Here is a 20660-nt window from a genome sequence, read left to right as displayed (position 1 = left end):
AATGGTTTCAATTCTCTCCAACCAGTGCAAACACTTTCACCCAACAGGGAGTGAGGATATCAACATCAACATGAATGAGGCCACAAATAAGTGAAATGAATGTCAGTGGAATGATGTAAGTGGCAGTGCAGCAGCAAGAAACTTGGTGAAGAGTCCCTAGTGAGGGCGTAAGAAGAGCAGGGGACAGGAAGGGTGAATAGGTGCGGAGGAATGAGATGGGTGAGAGTTCAAGTGCAGATACTGCAAGCAAACGTGAGAGTGCTAAACAATTAGATTTGGTTGGAGATGTCTCTAGCAGCAGAGTTACGTTGAGTCTGACAGAAAATGTTAGCAATTAGCCTTGCAGAGGGCAGGAGCTCACAGAGACCTCCATTGTTATGTGTTTCTTTCCAGCACTGACCCTGTTGGCTACCTCTGTCCAGCTGGTAGTGTCTGATGCCATGGCCTTCTTTGGTGGTCTGGAAAAAAGAGGACAACCTTTCTCTCCATTACCAGGCCCTGCTGGTGAATCATAGTGCCAGCTTCCCTTTTCGGGCTACTTCCTCACTCATAATGGTCAAGCTTTGGTGTTCGAAGTGCTGTGGATCCAGGGATTGATTATGAGAGAGTTGTGAAAGGTCCTCACAGTGATGAGCATCTCTAGCTCTGTGAACTCTCAATTGAACAGGAAAGGAGTGTGAAGCCCTGAAGCATAATAAATGATGTGAGTATTGGAAAACTGCAGGATAAAAGATGCCTTAGGCCATGGCAGGAAATGCTCTGATAAATTCCTCGCAAATGAGACTCAAAAATGAAAAACGTTCAGTTCATAGTCTGTGTAATAATGTCTACCTCACCAATCAGACTTGTACCTGATTACTATCATGCATTAAGAGAATCTCTTCGCACTGGAGTACCTCATGGTTTTCTTCCACTATTTTAGAACAAAGAGACCTGTAGATCCAGTCAGGAAAGAAGTAGTTGGCAACTTTCTATTCTGTTGGTAGAGGTTGGCCTTACACACGCCTACAATAGAACTGAGCAAGGTTTAGTTTGTTGAAGAATTCCTGGGCCTGGATTTGAACCTCTGACTCACTAAGGGGCAAGGTAAGGTGGGTTGTGGTTTACTGTTCATTAAGTCTGGGTAATACAAAGATGAGGATACTCCTGTAACACGAAGAGAGTACAGCAGATGTCTGATATTACAAAGGAGTTCAAGCCTGGTTGAAAGGGATGGGGAACAAATCAATAATGAAACTGGCTGGATAAGGTACGAGAGTGAACAAAATTCTGGACTGGGAGGAGGGTTCAATTGATATAAGTGAGGGGATGAGGTTGATCCTAGGGGAGGGATGGAACTTGGTGAAGGAGTTGGGGGAAGGAGGTCAATCAGATGGAGAGGGGAGTGATCCCAGCAGGATTATGGTTCTGCTGATCCATTCCAGTCCTGAGGTGTGCAGGAGAGGTTGGTGGGGGGAGTTTGAAATCTTCAAAGTGGGGATGCAGACCTGAGGACCCCAGCCATCCACATTGAAAGTCCCAACAACAGGATAACATGACAAATAGACTCATCATCATTTTAAGGGAGTCAACCTATCTCCTGAGAGCATTAGGTCAGCCCCCTCCACCCAATGAATGGGGAATCATTTTTCCAACTCTGAACCCATCACCTGACTGAAGCTGCTAAATTTCGTGTTTGGTGTTGGCTAGTAGCGAGGGGAGAAGAAAGTTTTAATATTATTCAGTGGAATAGGGATCTGTTATTAGTCTATAAACAGCATACTTAGTGCATTCACCTCTAATTCCTGGAATTGTTCTTTACACTTGTTCATCCATCTGTTTTCAGTAAACATGGTAACTTGAGGCAAGCAACATAAAATAAGTTTGTGCATTGTAACAAAATCCCAAAAGTTTCTAAGGCACATGCCTTAGGATAAGGGTCAGCCACCCTTACCATGTTTTGGTCTGCATGTGACTGTAGTCGCAAATTATGCAACTGATACTTATTTCCTTCTGAAATAGTCTAGAAAGCCATCTTGTTGTAAATAAGTGCCATGAAATGACCATCACAGAAACATCATTATCACAAGAATCATATCAGTTTGATGAGAAGGTCAATCAGCACCTCAGGGTAAGTGGAAATGAAACATAAATGTGACGGATTTATTTTAGGGGATTGTGCATACCAAGGGTGCTCAGATCATTGTTATTTATTGAACAGGATCCAGGATCAGAACCGAGTGCACAGCAAGACAAACACAGTCATGTTTCGCAGGTTGAAATAAAGTTAGAAGGTTACCAAAAAATGGGTCCCTGGTTGGGCGCATGCTGAAATGCACACTGACAAAACAACATTTATGATGAATTATTGCACAAGAGGGTCCATCGAGAGTAAACAATTGTGCATACCCAAAGCCCCAACAGAAACTGAGAATGAAACATCAGCAATTCACACTTCATGGAGCAAACTAACTCAAACTCATTAAAAACAAACCGATAGCCTTTGGCACGGCTAGGAAATCTTGAGCCCTGCTGCTTCTCCTGTTTCTAGGTCCCTTATTTCCTGATCTCATCTCCATTCTCCCACCTTTAAACATGCTTCAGAATAGGGAAAAAGAGTCAATACCCCCTCCCCCACCCCCCACCCCACTCAAGTGCTCTTCTTGAGATTTTCAGGGGTAACTTTCTAATTTTCAGGGACTATATTTTCATTAGCACTAACTATTCAGTGATGCAGCTACATAAAAATAATAATATCTTCTGTATTTGTGTTGACACGTGAGGGGCTGGACTCACACAGAAGCAGAATTAGAAAATTCCATCGATATTCTTTATAATTAACAACTCACCATTAAACTTAAAGCCACAACACAAAATAAAAAAGTGTTCATTTCTTACATTACATAGTATTTAAAATTCACACAATTAATGGGCATAACATAGCAGCAATTTCTTCCCCCAAGATAACAGACACACTTATAGAAAAAATAACCCAAAATATCCCTCACCTAGATTGGCAAGATGACAGCTCATGCACTTTCCACAGCATATACATAAAACTGGAATATTTTAAAAGGGCAGTTTCACTTTTCACTTTATCTCAGAATTAAATCTATCAATTGACAGTGATCATTACAGTAGCGTTCATTATAATGCCACACTCTCCCACCTCTAAATATAGTAATTTTTGAACATAGGTAGCCTTAAGCTAGAAATTCCACACTCGTTTGCAAGGAATTAACTACCTTGGTGATTTCCAGTTTTCCTGACTCCTGGTTAGTTGAATATTCCATTGTTAAAATGTTTAAAACTAATTATTATCTTTTGTACATTCCTTCTCTTTAGATCCCCACTTTACAGCATCCCTTCTCTGCCTAGACTTGCAACCTTCTTTTTACAAACTCTCTCTGCCTCTCCCTTGCAGCCTCCTTCTTCCTCCTCCTGCAACTTCTTTCATCTGCCCCACCCCTACAGCTTCTCCTTTTACTGACCCTCAACAGCTTCCACTTTTCTTCCTGAATCATACAGCCTCCCACTCTCTCTTCCCTTCTGCCCCCCAGGATCTGTTTTCATTCCCTGCTGCTCATCCCTGCAGCCTTCCTTATCTTTCTCCCTTCTTCCCTAACCCTGACAGGCTGCATTTCTCTATCTCTCCCAAAAAATCCACAGTTTCCTCTCTTTCTCTATTTCTGCCCCAACCCTGCAGCTGAACTCTTTATCTGTCACCCCCAATCCCCTTAGCCTCCCACTTTAACTCCACACATATCTTTTTAGATTAGATTAGATTCCCTACAATGTGGAAACAGGCCCTTCGGCCCAACAAGTCCACAACGACCCTCCAAAGAGTAACCCACCCAGACCCATTCCCCTACTCCCTACTAATTCACCTATCACTATGAGCAATTTAGCATGGCCAATTCACCTGACCTGCACATCTTTGGAGTGTGGGAGGAAACCGGAACACCCAGATGAAACCCACGCTGACATGGGGAGAATGTGCAAACTCCACACAGAGAGTCGCCCGAGGCTGGAATTGAACCCGGGTCCCTGGCACTATGAGGCAGTAGTGCTAACCACTGAGCCACTGTGCCATCCTGTAAATCAGGGGACAAACCATTCTCTGTCGCATATATGTGTTGTCTTCTTGCTACTACTTTAACCACAGGATTGTTCTGTTCTCTGCTTGCTTCTGATAGGTTTACTGCTGAACCTATCAGGATCAAGTATGGGAAATATCCAGCTTGTGATTGGAGGAGTAGCTCCTCAGAAATTCGGACTTTACAACGCCAGTGACGTTTGAATTTTCTGGGTGAATTTGCCCTCTGCTTGTGTTTGAGTGCTGCTACTTTTCCAATGAATATAGGACCACTACAGCATTTATACTCAACCCTCCTGAGCCTGGATGTGCATTAGTTTTCCAATAGGGCATAGGTAAATTTAGCAACATCTCAAATAATTTTTAAATTTTAACTTTTTCTTACAATTTTCCAAACATTAGCTTAGTTGTTTTAGCACAGGCAAATTGGCCACTGAAACACTGTCACACACAAAAAAATGATTCTAGTGGAAATTTTCATTTATTTTTCAACTAATAGCTCTGGAAAACATAATGTTGGGTTTGGAGGTTAGTGGTTTGTAGATGTAACAGCTTAAATGTAGAATCATAGAAAATTTACAATGAGAAAGAAGGTATCCAGCCCATTTTGTCTGTGTCAATTGGTGAAAAGCAATCTTGTCCTACTTTCCAACAGGAGAAAGTGAGGACTGCAGATGCTGGATATCAGAGCTGAAAATGTGTTGCTGGAAAAGCGCAGCAGGTCAGGCAGCATCCAAGGAACAGGAGAATCGACGTTTCGGGCATAAGCCCTTCTTCAGGATTCCTGAAGAAGGGCTTATGCCCGAAACGTCGATTCTCCTGTTCCTTGGATGCTGCCTGACCTGCTGCGCTTTTCCAGCAACACATTTTCAGCTACTTTCCAGCACTAAATCCACAGTCATGCAAGTCATGGCTCACATAGTGAAAATATATTTTGAGTGGATCCCTGTTACTAACTGACCATAATGGGGTTATCTGAACCAATACTGACTTTTGAGGTGGGTTGACTAATGTATATTTTAAAGTGTGATATGTGTAGCAATCCAGAGACGCTAGACTTTTAATTATAACTGTACATACATTTATTTCTTCATTAGATCTAGGTGGCCTGGCCGACAATCTATCATGGAGCTTCTCTCAAAGGTATTCCATCACTGGCCAGTAGACAACACATATATGCAACAGAGAATGGCTTGTCCCCTGATTTATAGCCCACTCTGGATCAGAAATGATGTGAGATGTTTTTATAGTATGACAAGTCATTTCAGTCTGTAAACTGTCATATATATTTACAAGTGTGCAATTCATTTCAAATCATTTCACAGCAAGTGTAAAATAGCTTTTCTGTGGAGTATATTGCTCTACAGTACTTTTGACAGTGACAGTTATATGAATCAGTCAGCAGCAAATTGCCTTTTCCTTCTTTGGCTAAATTCTCCAGCACCGAAGAGATACACACACAATGGTATCATTGTTAATGAATAGCAACTCCAGTTTTGAGTGAAAACACTTCTTCAGCACATGAATTTGAATAGTCTGTTTGGTAGTTACTCACGTTATTGTTTAAATTAAAGATAGAGCTCCCAGAAATTAAATGTGGTGTATAAATATGAAGTAAATCAAATAAATCAGAAAGGTAGCAGATTGGTCTGTTAATCCATGCTAACCCACTCAATATTGGAAGGACCCTAGAATAGATGACATTATCCTTTAAGGACAGTTAAAAATCAGGCAGACTGTCTGCTCCGAATTACTAGCCAGTGTGTCTGCTTTGTTTTTAAAAGCAATGATTAGAATCAGCTCTCCAAATCATTTGTAATCATTGATGCTTAAGCTCACACATGAAGAATGTGCACAGGTGAGATATTAATAGACTACTGTAGAATCACATTTCAACTCTATCAGATAAAAAGGGAGATAAATGGTTTGAAAAGAAAGAGAAGACAGAGAAGAATGGTACAAATACCAGTAATTTCTCTGGCTGTAACATAACACTTACGAAAATACAACTGCTGGTAATACTCTTCGGATCGCAGGCAGATCACCGCTCAGTTAACTGATCATTATTAAAGTTACATTAGACTCATTTTCACTGATTCAAGTCATTTTTCACAGTGATGAGGCATTAAGAGTTCTGAAAGAGTTAATTACAGAAATAAATGTCACTAGTTGTGGTGTTGCCAGTGAATTCACCAATTGTAGTATTCGTTGGGCAAGTTTTTGATGCCCATGACGTTGAGTTAGTGAACATAGGCAATCTGCTGACCTCATAACGGGTGAAAGAAAAAACAAACTTGCATTCAGAAGGAGAGGGTGGTTCAAACATAAGCAATTTTCACCAACTGTAAAATTACACCAATTAAAATAGTGCTGCTGGAAATTAATCGAGATTGATTGCTATGATTGGTTTACAACTCCATTACAATTGTATCAGGCAACTACTTGGATGGCACAAAATAAATTAATGGATATTGATCCTTTTGCATTAAGTTATTCTTATATTCCTAGATTTCTGAACCGTTTACATTCTTGTCAATTCCCAAACTGACTTATGAAGAGAGTTTGACTAGGTTGTGATTGTTTTCACTGGAGTTCAGATAAATGAAATAATACTTATAAAATATTTTACTCATAGATACTTATAAAATTCTAACAGACAAGACAGGGTAAATGCCCGGAGAATGTTCCCGATGGTGGGTGTGTCCAGAATCAGGTGTCTCAGTCTTAGGATTTGGGGTGGACCATTCAGAATGGAGATGAGGAGACATTTCTTCACCCAAAGAGTGGTGAGCCTGTGGAACTTATTATCACAGGTAGTAGTTGATGCCAAAACATTGAATGTATTCAAGAGACAGCTAGATATAGCACTTAGGGTGAATGGAATCAAAGGTTATGGGGAGAAAGCAGGATTAGGCTATTGAATTGGATGATCAGCCATGATGGTGATGAATGGCAGAGCAAGCCTGAAAGACCAAATGGCCTTCTCCTGCTACTATCTTCTATGTTTTTATGATCAGCTTATATTTCTTCAGTGGTGCTGATTGAAGGCTAAATGTTTAGGGATACTAGAAGAAAATCCCTGCCCTTCTTTAAATAATACCTTGGTTCGTTTATGCCACCTGAATGTAAAAACAAGATTCATCTAAAACATGGCACCTCCAAAAGTGCATCACTCACAGTTAGGGGATGAAAAACCCTAGTTAAAATTAGTAGTAATTGGAAATAAAAATATTGATTTTACTGGATTTCCATTTGAAATATGTGTCATTTGCTAGTTTTGCTGGTTTTCCCTTGTTTCAACATAGATTATATCGTCTAGTCCTGATGTAAGTGCTAAACTAACAACCTCCAACTCACATGCAAAAAAAGCCACCTCTGGACCAAGGCTAATAATTGAAGGAAACTACGAAGTAAAGAAAGAAGGTTCTTGCATAGTTGGTAAGTAGTATGTGGAATGATAGGCTCTGAAGAGGAAATAAAATGGCACAGTTTAAATAAGTCTAATATGTAATGTAGTCGAGGCTCATATTTTTAGTCAGATTACCTTAGCAAAGTGCTCTAGGACCCTTGCTTCCCTTGCATTAGTTTCCAGAATAATATTAGCAAAAGTTTGCTGTCAGGTTATCTTCCCAGAAATTTCATCTATTATGAAGCACTGTAAAACACAGAAAAGCTAAAAATGCACAAGGAAATAAGTGAAGAAATGCATTGATACAGAACAAAAGTGGAACCCTTCCTAAAATTTTACAATGATTTAACAATCAACCACCAATAAAATGTATTGTGACACAACATTCTTCACGACTGACCCATTTCCAAATTTCTTCCCATCCTTGCCTACCTCCCCATCCTTACCTACCTCCCCATCTTTACCTACCTTCCCGTTCTTACCTACCTTCCCATCTTTACCCACTTTCCCATCCTTACCTACCTCCCCATCCTTACCTACCTTCACATCCTTACCTACCTCCCTCCTCAGATGCTGCCTGAACTGCTGTGCTTTTCCAGCACCATTAATCCAGAATCTGGTTTCCAGCATCTGCAGTCATTGTTTATACCTACCTGCCTATCCTTACCTACCTTCCCACCTTAACCTACATACAACCAAGGAACAAGTCCTAGCCACTTATCCCTTCTGGCCTGCTCCATCATTCAATTCAGGGTTGGTCTGATTTTACCTAAACTCTACATTCCTGCATATCCCCAATAATCTTTCATCCCCTTGGTTGTCAAGAATCTATCTACCTCTGCCTTAAAAATAATTAAAGATTCTGCATTCATTCAAATTTTGAGGAAGGGAATTCCAGAGAATTCCTCAAAAAGTAAAAAAGAAATTCTGATCTCAGTTTTAAATAAGTGACCCCTTCTTTTATAACCCTTAGTTCTAGATTCTCCCACAAGCGGAATCAACCTTTCAACATACACCCAGTTAAGTCCCCTCGGGATCTTTTATTTTAAATTAAGTCACCTCTGACTTTTCTAAACTCCAGTGGATACAGGCCTAACCTATCTAACCTTTTCCCTTCAGGCAATCTGCTCATTCAAGGTATTAGTCTATTAAATCTTCTCTAAACTGCTTCAAATGCACTAACAACTTACCATAAGTACAGTGATTTAACACAGTACTCCAGATGTGTTCTCACCAATGCCTTGGAAACTGAAACATAACCTCCATACTCTTGCATTCAATTCTTCTCTCAATAAAGCATAATAATTCTATGAACTTTTATGATTACTTCCCTTACATGCACACTAGTCTTCTGTGATTCATGTACCAGGACACCCAGATCTCTCTACATCTTGGATCTCTGATGACTCAATGGTTAGATAATAATTTTTTAAATAATTCTTTCCACCAATAAGGATTGTTTCACATTTTCCTACATTGTACTTCATTGCCAGATCTTTGTCCACTGACTTAACTTATCCATATCCCATTGCGTGCTCTGTATGTCCTCTTCACAACTTATTTTAGATTAGATTACTTACATTGTGGAAACAGGCCCTTCAGCCCAACAAGTCCACACTGACCTGCCGACGCGACCCACCCAGACCCATTTCCCTACATTTGCCCCTTCTCCTAACACTCCGGGCAATTTAGCATGGCCAATTCACCTAACCTGCACGGTTTTTTTTGGGACTGTGGGAGGAAACCGGAGCACCCGGAGGAAACCCACGCAGACACGGGGAGAATGTGCAAACTCCACACATACAGTCGCCTGAAGCGGGAATTGAACCCAGGTCTCTGGCCACTGTGAGGCAGCAGTGTTAACCACTGTGTCACCATGCCTCCCACTTGGTCATTTTCTGACCTATCTTTATGTCATCAGCAAATTTAGCTAACAAATCTTCGATCCCTTCATCCAAATCATTTATATCAATTGTAAAGAGGTGTGGCCCCCGCACTAACTGCTGTGGTACACCATTCATGACTTCTTGCCAGCCTAAAAAAGTCCATTTATTCCTGCTCCCTGTTTTCTATTAACTAGTCAAACCTCTAACCATGCCAATAGGTTACCCTCTACACCATTAGTTTTTATTTTCCACAATTACATTTGATGTGGCACTTTATCAAATGCCTTCTGGAATCTAAGTATGCCTTCTCAAAATCTATCTTTTTATCATACTCTAATTTTTCCCTCTTTATTAATCTTTTAGTAATTCTTTGCTGCTTTTGATATTCTGTCCAACCTTCTGATTTGATCTTTACAGAATTGCATGTCTTTTATTTGAGTTTGATACTAATTTATTGGAATTCTTTGAAGAAGTAACTTGTGCCGTAGATGAAGGAGAACCTGTGAAGCAAATTTGTTGATTGACTGTGAACAAGTTGTTTATAGCAACAAACTGATGTCTCAAGCAAGATAAGGTCATAATTTGTCATTGTACCCTGACATCTTTGGTGCAGCCTCTCTGATTGAATAAACAGGGTTTGCATTTGCTGCTGATCTTTGACTCTGATAAAGTCTTTATTCCAATTGACTATTGTGGAACAAGTGTTATTTCCTCATGCCCAGAAAATCCTTATAACAAACAGGCTTGTTTTGGTGTTGGTCAGGGCAGTTCAGGTCAAATATACATCATTTTGAGCATCATTCATAATGCTATTACCTACACGTTGTTAGCTACACTGACTCAGCAACCATGACACACAGAGATGGTTAACATGGCAATGAGTCGATGTGAAAGAAGTACCTAACTTTCCACAACCTGTACATAATCAATCCACATGAATGACTTATGCATTGGATTATGTTATCATAAAGTAAACAATTTAATTTGAACTTTATCTAACCGTTGAGTTGTCAGAGATCCAAGATGTAGAGAGATCTGGGTGCCCTGGTACATGAATCACAGAAGGCTAGTGTGCATGTAAGGGAAGTAATCATAAAAGTTCATGGAATTATAATGCTTTATTGAGAGGAGAATTGGAATCCTAGGAGAAGCCAAACAGAGACACACACAAGTGTTCCTAGAAGCATGGCATTCCAACCGGAACTCTAGCAACAAACACATCAAGTTAGATCCCATCTACCATCCCCTGAGAAAACAACCGGAAATGACATCACCACAGGAAATGACAACACTGCAGGAAATGGCATCACCAACCCAAAGTAACCCAAACATATAAATAGAAGGCAGGAATTAGTAGCAGAGCTTTGCCCGGAGGGTGATGAAATCTTTGGAAATGAATCTTTCAGCTCAGCGAGCAAACCTACATCCAGAACTATATCAATTTTCAAGATGAAGATGTATAAGGTTATGAAGGAAACAGCAATATTGAAAGGATATGGGAATGAGTGGATTAGAATTATTTGTTCATCTAAAGGTATATTGGGAAGTCAATGCTTGGGGGTCAAATGATCTGTCTCTATGCTTTAATATGCAATATACTATATCCTTTTATTGTCACTTGTACTCCATTGTACAAGTACAGTGAAAAACGTTTACAATGTCTGTCGTCTTATGGTGACATCTTAGGTAATCTACTACTTTTACAAATATCACTGTAAAGAGAGAAATATAATTGACAAATATTTATATGATGTCTGCTTGAGATACTTGGCTCATTTCCACAAAGGCAGAGAAACCTAGAAAAATATATTTAATGGAGTGTTTAAAATGATAAATGGTTTTCACTGAAATGAACAAGAGGGACCTCTCCCTCTGGTCAAGGCATCAGTGATGATGGCTCATCGATTCATACTGAATGAAGAGGCATAATTATGAAAAATGTCTTTATGCAGAATGTTTAGAATATGAAATATTCTGCATTGAGAGTAATTGAGTGCAAGAGGATGTTTAAATGAAATCTAAATAAACAGTTTAAGTAGAAGTTATGTGAAAGGACCAGAGCAGTGGGAGTATTTCTCAATTGCTTCACTGGAGACAAAAATGGAGCAAAAGCTTCCTCCTAGGTGTTAATTTACAGTTATTTTCCAATTTTGCAAGATTATTGATTTGTATCCCTCTAACAGTATTGGAATTCTGTGTTAGATGGGGTACTGATTTTTTACTGTGCAAGCAGCTGAATTAACATCAGCCAATAAAATCATTAATTCAAAGTATCTTATCTTTGGTCATGTGGCATGTTCAGTCATTTCTCTAATTAAATTGGGGCCAGTAATTCCTCTAAGGCATTTCTTTAATTAGCTCCACACCTCTGTGCAAAATACATGAAAATAGAACAGACCAATTGCAAAGGGATGCTTAACTGTTTTCAACTGGTTGATTTTTAAAGGTGTCCTGATGGTGACCCTCAGTTTTTGATAGAACATTTTGAATGTTTCATACAGATTACAGATTTTGTTAATGGCTCCATAAACAGTAAACTTATATAAAATCAAAATTCTTCAAAATGAAAGAATGAGAAAGACAAGTATGAAGTAGGTAACCATACACATTTGAATGGTGACTAAATTAATGCACTGGATGATCCTGCAGAACTTAATTTTACCCCAAAACCAACAATAAAATGTTATTTGTGTTCTATTATTCAATTACTCACCTAAAAATTGGAATATGGGGCAGATTCTTTTTAATGGAATGTTATTTTGTTTGCCAATGAATTAAAATTAAACTGTGGTTACAGTCCAATTATATTATGGTTGCCACCAATTGTATGTGGGGCACATTCGTCTATAGATCTCAAGTGCCTGATCATACAATATAACCCTGATAACATGGTTCAACATTTCCACAAAAAGCCCTTATAAAAATAAGCTGCTGATCACGGTGGCACAGTGGTTAGCACTGCTACCTCACAGCACCAGAGACCTGGGTTCAATTCCAACCTCAGGCAACTGTGTGTGTGGAGCTTGCACATTCTCCCCATTCTACGTGGGTTTCCTCCCACAATCCAAAGATGTGCAGGTTAGGTGAATTGGCCATGCTTAATTGCCAGTAGTGTTAGGTGAAGGGGTAAATGTAGAGGAATGGGTCTGGGTGGGTTGCTCTTCAGAGGGATGGTGTGGACTTGTTGGGCCGAAGGGACTGTTTCCACACTGTAAGTAATCTAATCTAATAGGTTCAAGTATCATTTTACTTGAATAAAGGAGACAAACAATTCACCCTTTTGTCTACCTTGATTCTTGCTTTATAAGTACTCAATTAGAGCTTTGTAATTGTTTTTGAGGGCTCCTTCCTTCAGAGAATCTGTGAATATCCCTTCATAGCTAACTGTTGCAAATAAACAGAGCACCTACTTCAATGAAGGGTTTGAAATATTCTAATCTTTCGACAGTAAGTCAAGGCCTCTTGTATTACAGTGGAAGTCTCATAGAGTCATACAGAATAGAAACAGATCATTCTGTCTAACCAGTCCATGCAGGTCATATTCTGAAATTAAACTAGTCCCACCTGTGCTTGGCCTGTATCCCTCCAAAAAATTCTCATTCACAAACTTATCCAAATGGTTTGAATGTTGTAAACTGTATCCGCATCCATCACTTCCTCTGGACGTTCATGTCACACAAAACCAGTCTCTATGTAAAAAGATCGCCCCTAAAATCTTTTTTAAAAACCTTGCTCCTCTCACTTTAAAAGTATCCTACCTAGTATTGAAAACCCCCACCTAGATCAAAAGGCCTTGGGTTCAAGTCCCATCTGCTCCAGCCATGTCGTAACAGTTTGATTAGAAAATAACCTTCATGTTCAGTATTCTTTTTATGATTAGGTAGATGTTGAAAGCTGTTTTAATCTTGAAGATTATTAGATGGGTGACACAATCACATATGTTGAAAAGCAAACTTTATTTGATATCTGACATAGACCAATCTGCATTAACTTAACTGGACACTGCACTGCAGTTTGATCTCTCATAATAGATTGTTTATACAATGTCAAGCTTCTGTTATCTAACATGGATCACTTCTTGGTATCTGAAAGTAAGTTAATCTGAAAATGACATAATAGTTTACGATACAAAATTGTCCATATTTCGATGGCATAATTATACAGTGAAACAATTGTGGGAAAAATTTCTCTCATGTAGAAATGACAGATTAAGCCAAGGAAAATAATGCTATTTCTCTTCAAATCCATAGACAAAGGGAATATGTAATTAATTGAATAGCATCTCCCATCATCTTCATTTATGTATTTTGATTTATCCAATAATTGAAAAGAATGAGGTCTTACATGCCAGGAAAGGAGCATAAGCATTGACAAGTGACTTCAAATGCGGTAATGCTAACAGCTTTATAAATAGAAAATAGCTCAGCTCAACAAAATATGCAAAGAAGGAGGAAAACAGGTCAAGACAACCATATTTTGCTTACTTGTCCAATATTTTTATTCTTTCATGGATTGTGGACATCATTGGCAAGGACAGCATTTGTTACTCATTTCTAACTGGTCTTGAAAAGTTGGTGTTGAGCCACGTGTGAACCACTGTAGTCCATTCAGTGTTTTAAACACACAGTGGCATTAAGATGGGAGTTCCAGGGTTTTGATTCAGTGACAGTAACGGAAGACCATAATACCATAAGACATAGGAGCAGAATTTGACTATTCAGCCCATTGAATTTGCTCCATCATTCAAGCAAGGCTGATATGTTTCTCAAACCTATTCTCCTGCCTTCTCTCTCTAACCCTTGATTCCCCTTACCAATCAAGAACCTTTACTGGATATTTGTCTTAATTACACACAATGACTTGGCCTCCACAGTCATCTGCGGCAATGAGTTCCATTGATTAACCACTCTTGGGCGACACAGTGGCTCAGTGGTTAGCACTGATGCCTCACAGATTCAGGGACCTGGGTTCGTTTCCAGCTTCGGACGGCTGTCTGTGTGGAGTTTGCACCTTCTCCCTGTGTCTGCGTGGGTTTCCTCTGGTGCTCTGATTTCCTTCCAGAATCCAAAGATGTGCAGGTCAGGTAAATTGGTCATGCTAAATTGACCATAGTGTTCAGAGATATGTAGGTTAAGTGTATTAGTTAGGGGTAAATGTAGAGTAATGGCGAATGGGTTTGGTGGGATACTCTTCAGAGGGTCGGTGTGGACTTGTTGGACTGAAGGGCCTATTCCCACACTGTTGGGATTCTATGACATTTTATGATTGTATGGCTAAAGAAATTCCTCATCATTTCAGTTGTAAAGGGTCGTACCTTCACTTGGAGACAGTGCGCTCTGGTTCGAGTCTGTCCTACTGGTGGAAACATCTTCTCCACATCCACTTTATCCAGGCATCTCAGTATTATGTAAGTTTAAAGAGATCCACCTCATTCTTCTAAACTCCTTTGAGTACCGACTCAGGATTCTCTACCACTATTCAAATGGCAAGCCCTTCATCCCTGGGATCATTCTTTTAAACTTGGTCTGGATTCCTCCCAATGCCAGCACATCCTTCCTTAGATATGGAGTCCAAAACTCCTCACAGTATTCCAAACGTGGTCCAACCAGAGCCTTTTACAGCTTCAGCAGACCATCTCTGCTCTTGTATTCTAGCCCTCTTGAGCTAAATGCTAACATTGGATTTGCTTTCCTAACTGTTTAGAAAATAGTCTACGCCTACCAAAGTGCATAAACTCACATTTCCCTACATTATATTCCATCTGTCAGGTATTTGCCCACTTTCCTAGACTGTTCAAGTCCTTCTGCAGCCTCCCTGTATCCTCAACACCACCCGTCCCTTCACCTATCTTATTGTCATCTACAAACATAGAAACAATGCCTCAGTTCCTTCATCCAGATTGTTAATATATACCGTGAATATTGTGGTCCCAACTCTGACCCTCTCGAACTCCAGTAGTTACCAGTTGCCATTTGGAAGAAAGCCCCTTTATCCTTGATCTCGGCCTTCTGCCAGCCAGCCAATCCTCTATCCATGCCAGTACTGTGCTCCTAACACCATGGGGCCTTATCTGATTTAGCGGCCATGATATAGTCAACTTGTACACACACACACAGACACAAACACCTAGTGCCCTTGTCCTTCTGGATAGTAGAGGTTGAGAGTTTGAAAGATGCTTTCGAATTAGCCTCGGTGAGTTACTGCAGTGCAACCTGTAGATGGTATGCTGCCATTGTATGTCAATACTTCCCTGGATGGTGTGGAGTTTCTTCAGTGTTATTGCAGCTGCATGCATCTATGCAAATGGAGAGTATTCCATCACCTACTGACTGTTAGCAAAAGATATCAAGGATCTGGGGAAAAGGCATGTGAGACAAGGTCAAAGATTCGTCATGATCGCATTAAATTCTGGAACAGGCTTGAGGACGTATTCTCACTGCTATGCTCCTCAGATATGAATCACATATAAAGAGATCTTTCCCACATTACTCACAGTAACTTCAGGAAGAAAACTCAGTCCAAGTCTTTGCCTTTAAGTATTTTGTATTGACTCCAATTGAAAAGGGTAAGGCTGAATGTCTGTCCACTCTGCCCCAAAGGAAGAGCAAAGACTGAGATTTTCATAAATCCAAATTAAGACTTACGAAACTCTGGCTGCTGAAGAAATTAGATAAAATGATAATTGTCTGTAATTCACATCTCTTTTAAACCAATTTTGTTTCTTCTGTTCTCCGAATGTTGGTTGACATGGAAACTCCAGCAAGAGGAAACACAGGTGAACAACTGGGTTAGCTTGTAAGGCTAGGTAGATGCCCCATGTTCTACTCTATCATCCCTAGGTTTAACAGGTTACAGTAGCACTCTACTATGCCACAGCACCATCTGGTGCCAGGAACTTTCTACGTTAATAGAGAATATTTTAACTGTTCAAGCAGATGACAAAGTGATATCTGACTCTTCATCATGATATCTCCAACCTGGATTCAGGGATGTTTGCTTTAAAACTGACAATATTTAAAGGAGATCTTTCGTAAGTCTCACTTCAACACATGAAAACTTCAGAAATTTACAGACATTAGTTGTAAAATTTAATGAATGTGAATTTATAAACCCAGGTTCATTCATACTGATATTCAGGATGGTTCGCTGGGGAATGGATAAGGCTGTAAAGTTTGAGTAGCAAATTAAACTTACTGAGGGTTTTAGACATTAATACTTGGCACTTTCTGCCAGCAGATAAAGGAGGCCAGTGAATGTACTTTTCTGAGTTTCTGAAACTTTTAATTTATTACTGCACAACAGTAAAATAATCCTCTATTCAGTTTTATTGCAGCTTCTGGTACTGTTCCCTTTTAATGCCACCAAGGGAAAGCATGATGTAAACGTACTCAGGCTCTAAATCCCTGTAGGTCTCAAATTCATTGGAGCTATTGTTTTTAATGATTTAATGTTACATCCTACAAAGACAAGTCTGCTTACTGAAGGCAAAATTCTGCAATAATGTACCTTTGAGATACAATCTGTTGTATTCCATCACTTTAGGTTCAAATGCAGTTTGTGATCTTGTAAGTTGCATATTTCTCAACAGATTGTGACTCCATTCTCTGACAATTGCAGCTGTTTTTGTACTTTTCAATGGCTGTTTAAATTTCCAGGCCCTGTGCAGAAAATACCATTGGAACCAGATTTAAGATGATGGATGGCAATCCAATTTATGAAGAACAATTCTCATTGTACATGCACAGTACAGCTTGATCAAAGACTGTTATTTGTAAAGTGCAAAATTCCATTGGCACAAATGCACCACATTGTTCATTGAGCATTGCACCAAGTTTATTGACTAAAACTGCAGTTACTTAAATGAGCAACTATGACCAATAAATGAACTAACAACTATTTTATTAAAGGAAAAGTAATTGAGCCGAAGGACCTGTTTCCATACTGTAGGGAATCTAATGTAATCTAGAATGGGGGAGAAGGACAAGAAGTTGTAATTTTCAAAAAGGGGCAGCATGGTGGCTCAGGCATTAGCACTGATGCCTCACAGCACCAGGGACCTGGGTTTGCTGGCAGGTGGGACTAGATTGTGTTGGAATATCTGGTTGGCATGGATGAGTTGGACTGGAAGGTCTGTTTACATGCTGTACATCTATGATTCCTGCATCAGGCAACTGTCTGTGTGGAGTTTGCACATTCTCCCTGTGTGTCTGTGTGGGTTTCCTCTGGGTGCTCTGGTTTCCTCCCACAATCCAAAGATGTGCAGGTTAGATGGATTGGCCATGCTAAATTACCCATAGTGTTAGGTGCATTAGGCAGGGGTAAATGTAGAGTAGGGGAATGGATCTGGGTGGGTTACTCTTTGGAGGGTTGGTGTGGATTGGCCAAAGGGCCTGTTTCCATACAGTAGGGAATGTAATCTAAACGTCTTGCCCAGTTGTAAGAAGTGAAACATGTGGATTGAGAGAGCTTTACAAAGCATCAAAATGATAAGAGCTACAACAAATGATTTTTACAAGCAAAGAGAAAAAGAGTGATAATGGGGACTATGGACCTAGCAAAAGCAGATTAATGATAAATAAAGGAAATTACTTTGTAGCCATGTTTAAAGTCAAAAATGAGGCCAAACTACCAAGGAACACTAAAAAGTTAAGGAAAACAATTAAACAAATTTAGTAAAAAGATTGTAATTAATTTAGTTTAGATGTTCAGACAAATTTGTGGAATCTGATGTAATCCCAAGTAGTAAAAATAAATAAGATGGTTCTTATCATTTTTAACATGCCTCCAAATTCATCAATTGTGCCTCTGGCTCAGAAAACTGTAAATGTTAAAATGCAAACTCAGCTGGATTTTATGTGCCTCTAACAGGCATGGTTACTGTGGGGAGGTGTCTGTATATAATAGGTCAGGAAGTAAGGCCGACCCCCTCTTGAGCTGATCCCCACAATATAATGGATGGATAGGTGCCAAAATTAGCTGCCCATTTGCCATATTGAAGTAAATAATTTAAGGTCAGCTTGGCTTATTAGTAATCATATTGATCTGATAATACGCTGTGCGAGCCAAACACAATGGGCTGTTTTATTACTGCCTAGCTGTAAAAGGAAGTAAGGGAGTGGGGAACACCTAATGTGGTGAGAAAGAGTTGCCTTGCATGCAATGGGGCCACTACTATCAAGATATCACCCCACCCATCCTTCTGTTACCTGCCCTCCAAAACACAGCCTCCCACCAAGCTCTCCCTGCTCCCCACGCTCCTTGTTTCCTCGCTGCCTTAAAACGCAAGAATTTGCCTTTCTAGGAAGCCATTGTCTCTTCTTTCTGCTCATTCCTGCTGTACCAGCAGGGGTCACCTCTCAGCTGTACTGGAGCAGCCAACCAATCAGATTAGTGGGCACCTCCCAAGGGTGAATCTCCCTCTGTGAGGGAAGTCCTGCTTGTTTAAGCCTATAACTTCAAGAGAGTTTATTTTGGAGATTGCATTAAGTTTCACCCAATCTGATTTATTTCAAAATATATACTTTAATCATAAAATTTGTGACAAAAAATACATTGCAAAACATTTTAGTTTAAACATTAAAGAATTTTCAATAAAATTCAGCTTCAAATCCAATACATGTTCTACACTTAGATGCCTCAATATATTTGATTTAATGCTTACAATTCACATATCAGGAACACTGTCTGAGGGCAAACATTTCAAATTGAAAAGAATAGAAGGAACAAACCTTTCTCCTTGCACCATGTCCCACACTGAGGTGCCTCAATACTATTTTAATACTCTTGATAGATATAAGTTATTTGTAAAATGTACAGCCCAAGATATGGTTCTACAATTTCCACTCCCTTGGTATTTTCTAATCAATCTATTCTGAGATGTCAGTACACACCCCTGGAGCAGGTCAGACTTGAACCAGGCCTTCTGGTTCAGAGGTAGGGGCATTACCATTGCACTAAAAGAGCCACTTCTACCTCCTTGGTATACTATGGCTGACAGGCTTCAGCAAGTGACCTTGGACCTATTGTGCCTGTGTGGTGGTGCTCCAAGCTTCACTGCACCACCCAGCATATAGTCTTGGACTTTGAAATGTGCCCATTTTCAAAATTCAGTCGAAGTCAACTCTTTGCAGTGCAAGATCAGAAGCTTTGCATTGTAAGACTAAAGAGTATCTTTCACTGAGTTTGTAGTCCTCCAGCTGGAGTTGATGTTTGTCTCGATGTATACCCCTAGGAACATCCTGTAGAATAGAGTCCGGTGTAAAGCAGCTGCTTGGAATGAGCCTTGATCAAAAACCGCTGTATTTCTCTCCAGTCCTTCTTTGCAAGGAGGTGGCAACAGTCTCCTCTCCACCACAGTCAGCATGATGGCAACATGTGGCCGGGTGAGATTTTGGTCATGTAGAAAATATCTGATGGGAAGGTTAGAATTAGTCAAGTTATGTCTTGGTGCTTGTTAGTACAATCAAGTGATCAGACATTCTGCTTTGACAGACCTTGACAGTCTGCTCAAGAAATAGTTAAATAGGATCTGCCATCTCCTTTTCACATAGTGCTTCAAGCATGTCACATGCTGACCATTAGCAGAAAGTGAGGACTGCAGATGCTGGAGATCAGAGTCAAAGAGTATGCATGATGGTTTTGTGGTCAAAGGTGTTTTCCTGCACAAACCTCTCCAAGGGGGAGAGGTTGTATGGCAGATCTAACTACCTGGAGCATTTAGTGGCAATTTGACCAGACTCATGCTTTGTCTAATCAGACGGTACCACACTAACTTGGGTATTGATAAGGTGGGACATGTTAGAATCTCTTTGACTGCAGACCACTCATCTTCTCATAGTCTTAGTAATAATATCTAACAAGATGAGAAGTTACTTGTACCTAGTTGCTATATGTAATAAACTACATCTTGTTACAACAACAGAATCTTCTTGTTAAAACTTAGCAGCAGTCAAATCTTTGTCACTGTAAACCATTCGCTCCCTTAGATCCATTCAGGAAAAAAAAGAGGATAAATGCTAACATTCTTCCACCCACAAACAGCATATTGTGATTAGTTGTGAACAAATTTGTTTGACACCACAACATATAATGGTTAAAAAGAAATCCATGGACTCAGAAGCGAGTTTACAGTTTAAAGACTTTGTTGCTTTAAAAACTACTGCCATAGTCAACAATTGCAAACACTTGATCAAAGAATCAGCAAGAATTTGTGGAAAGACCAATAACAGAGAAACAGCAGTTGGAACTAAAACCTTTACAACAGACCTGGAAAGGAAAAGCCGTGTGGATA

At 39.7% G+C, this 20660-nt stretch overlaps 1 protein-coding gene across 13 annotated transcripts in view; it reads right to left on the bottom strand.

Annotated features, from left to right (window-relative positions):
* Window positions 1-20660, bottom strand: part of jakmip3 (Janus kinase and microtubule interacting protein 3) — a 377671-nt gene that overhangs the window by 25420 nt on the left and 331591 nt on the right. For 10 of the 13 annotated variants that reach the window (XR_015760938.1, XR_015760935.1, XR_015760933.1 and 7 more), the window contains one exon: window positions 18908-19779. The exons of the other annotated variants lie outside the window; for them this stretch is intronic. The gene's annotated coding sequence lies outside the window, so the exon portion shown is untranslated. Of the gene's footprint in view, window positions 1-18907; window positions 19780-20660 lie in introns of those variants that run through there. 13 annotated transcript variants of the gene reach the window in all.

Source organism: Chiloscyllium plagiosum, unplaced genomic scaffold (genome assembly GCF_037043375.1).
Source record: "Chiloscyllium plagiosum isolate Xiang-an unplaced genomic scaffold, Cpla_swu_hap1 HiC_scaffold_22, whole genome shotgun sequence".
Classification (NCBI taxonomy): Eukaryota; Metazoa; Chordata; class Chondrichthyes; order Orectolobiformes; family Hemiscylliidae; genus Chiloscyllium; species Chiloscyllium plagiosum.
Note: the sequence above shows the minus strand (reverse complement) of the source record. Positions and strands in the feature narration are given on the sequence as shown.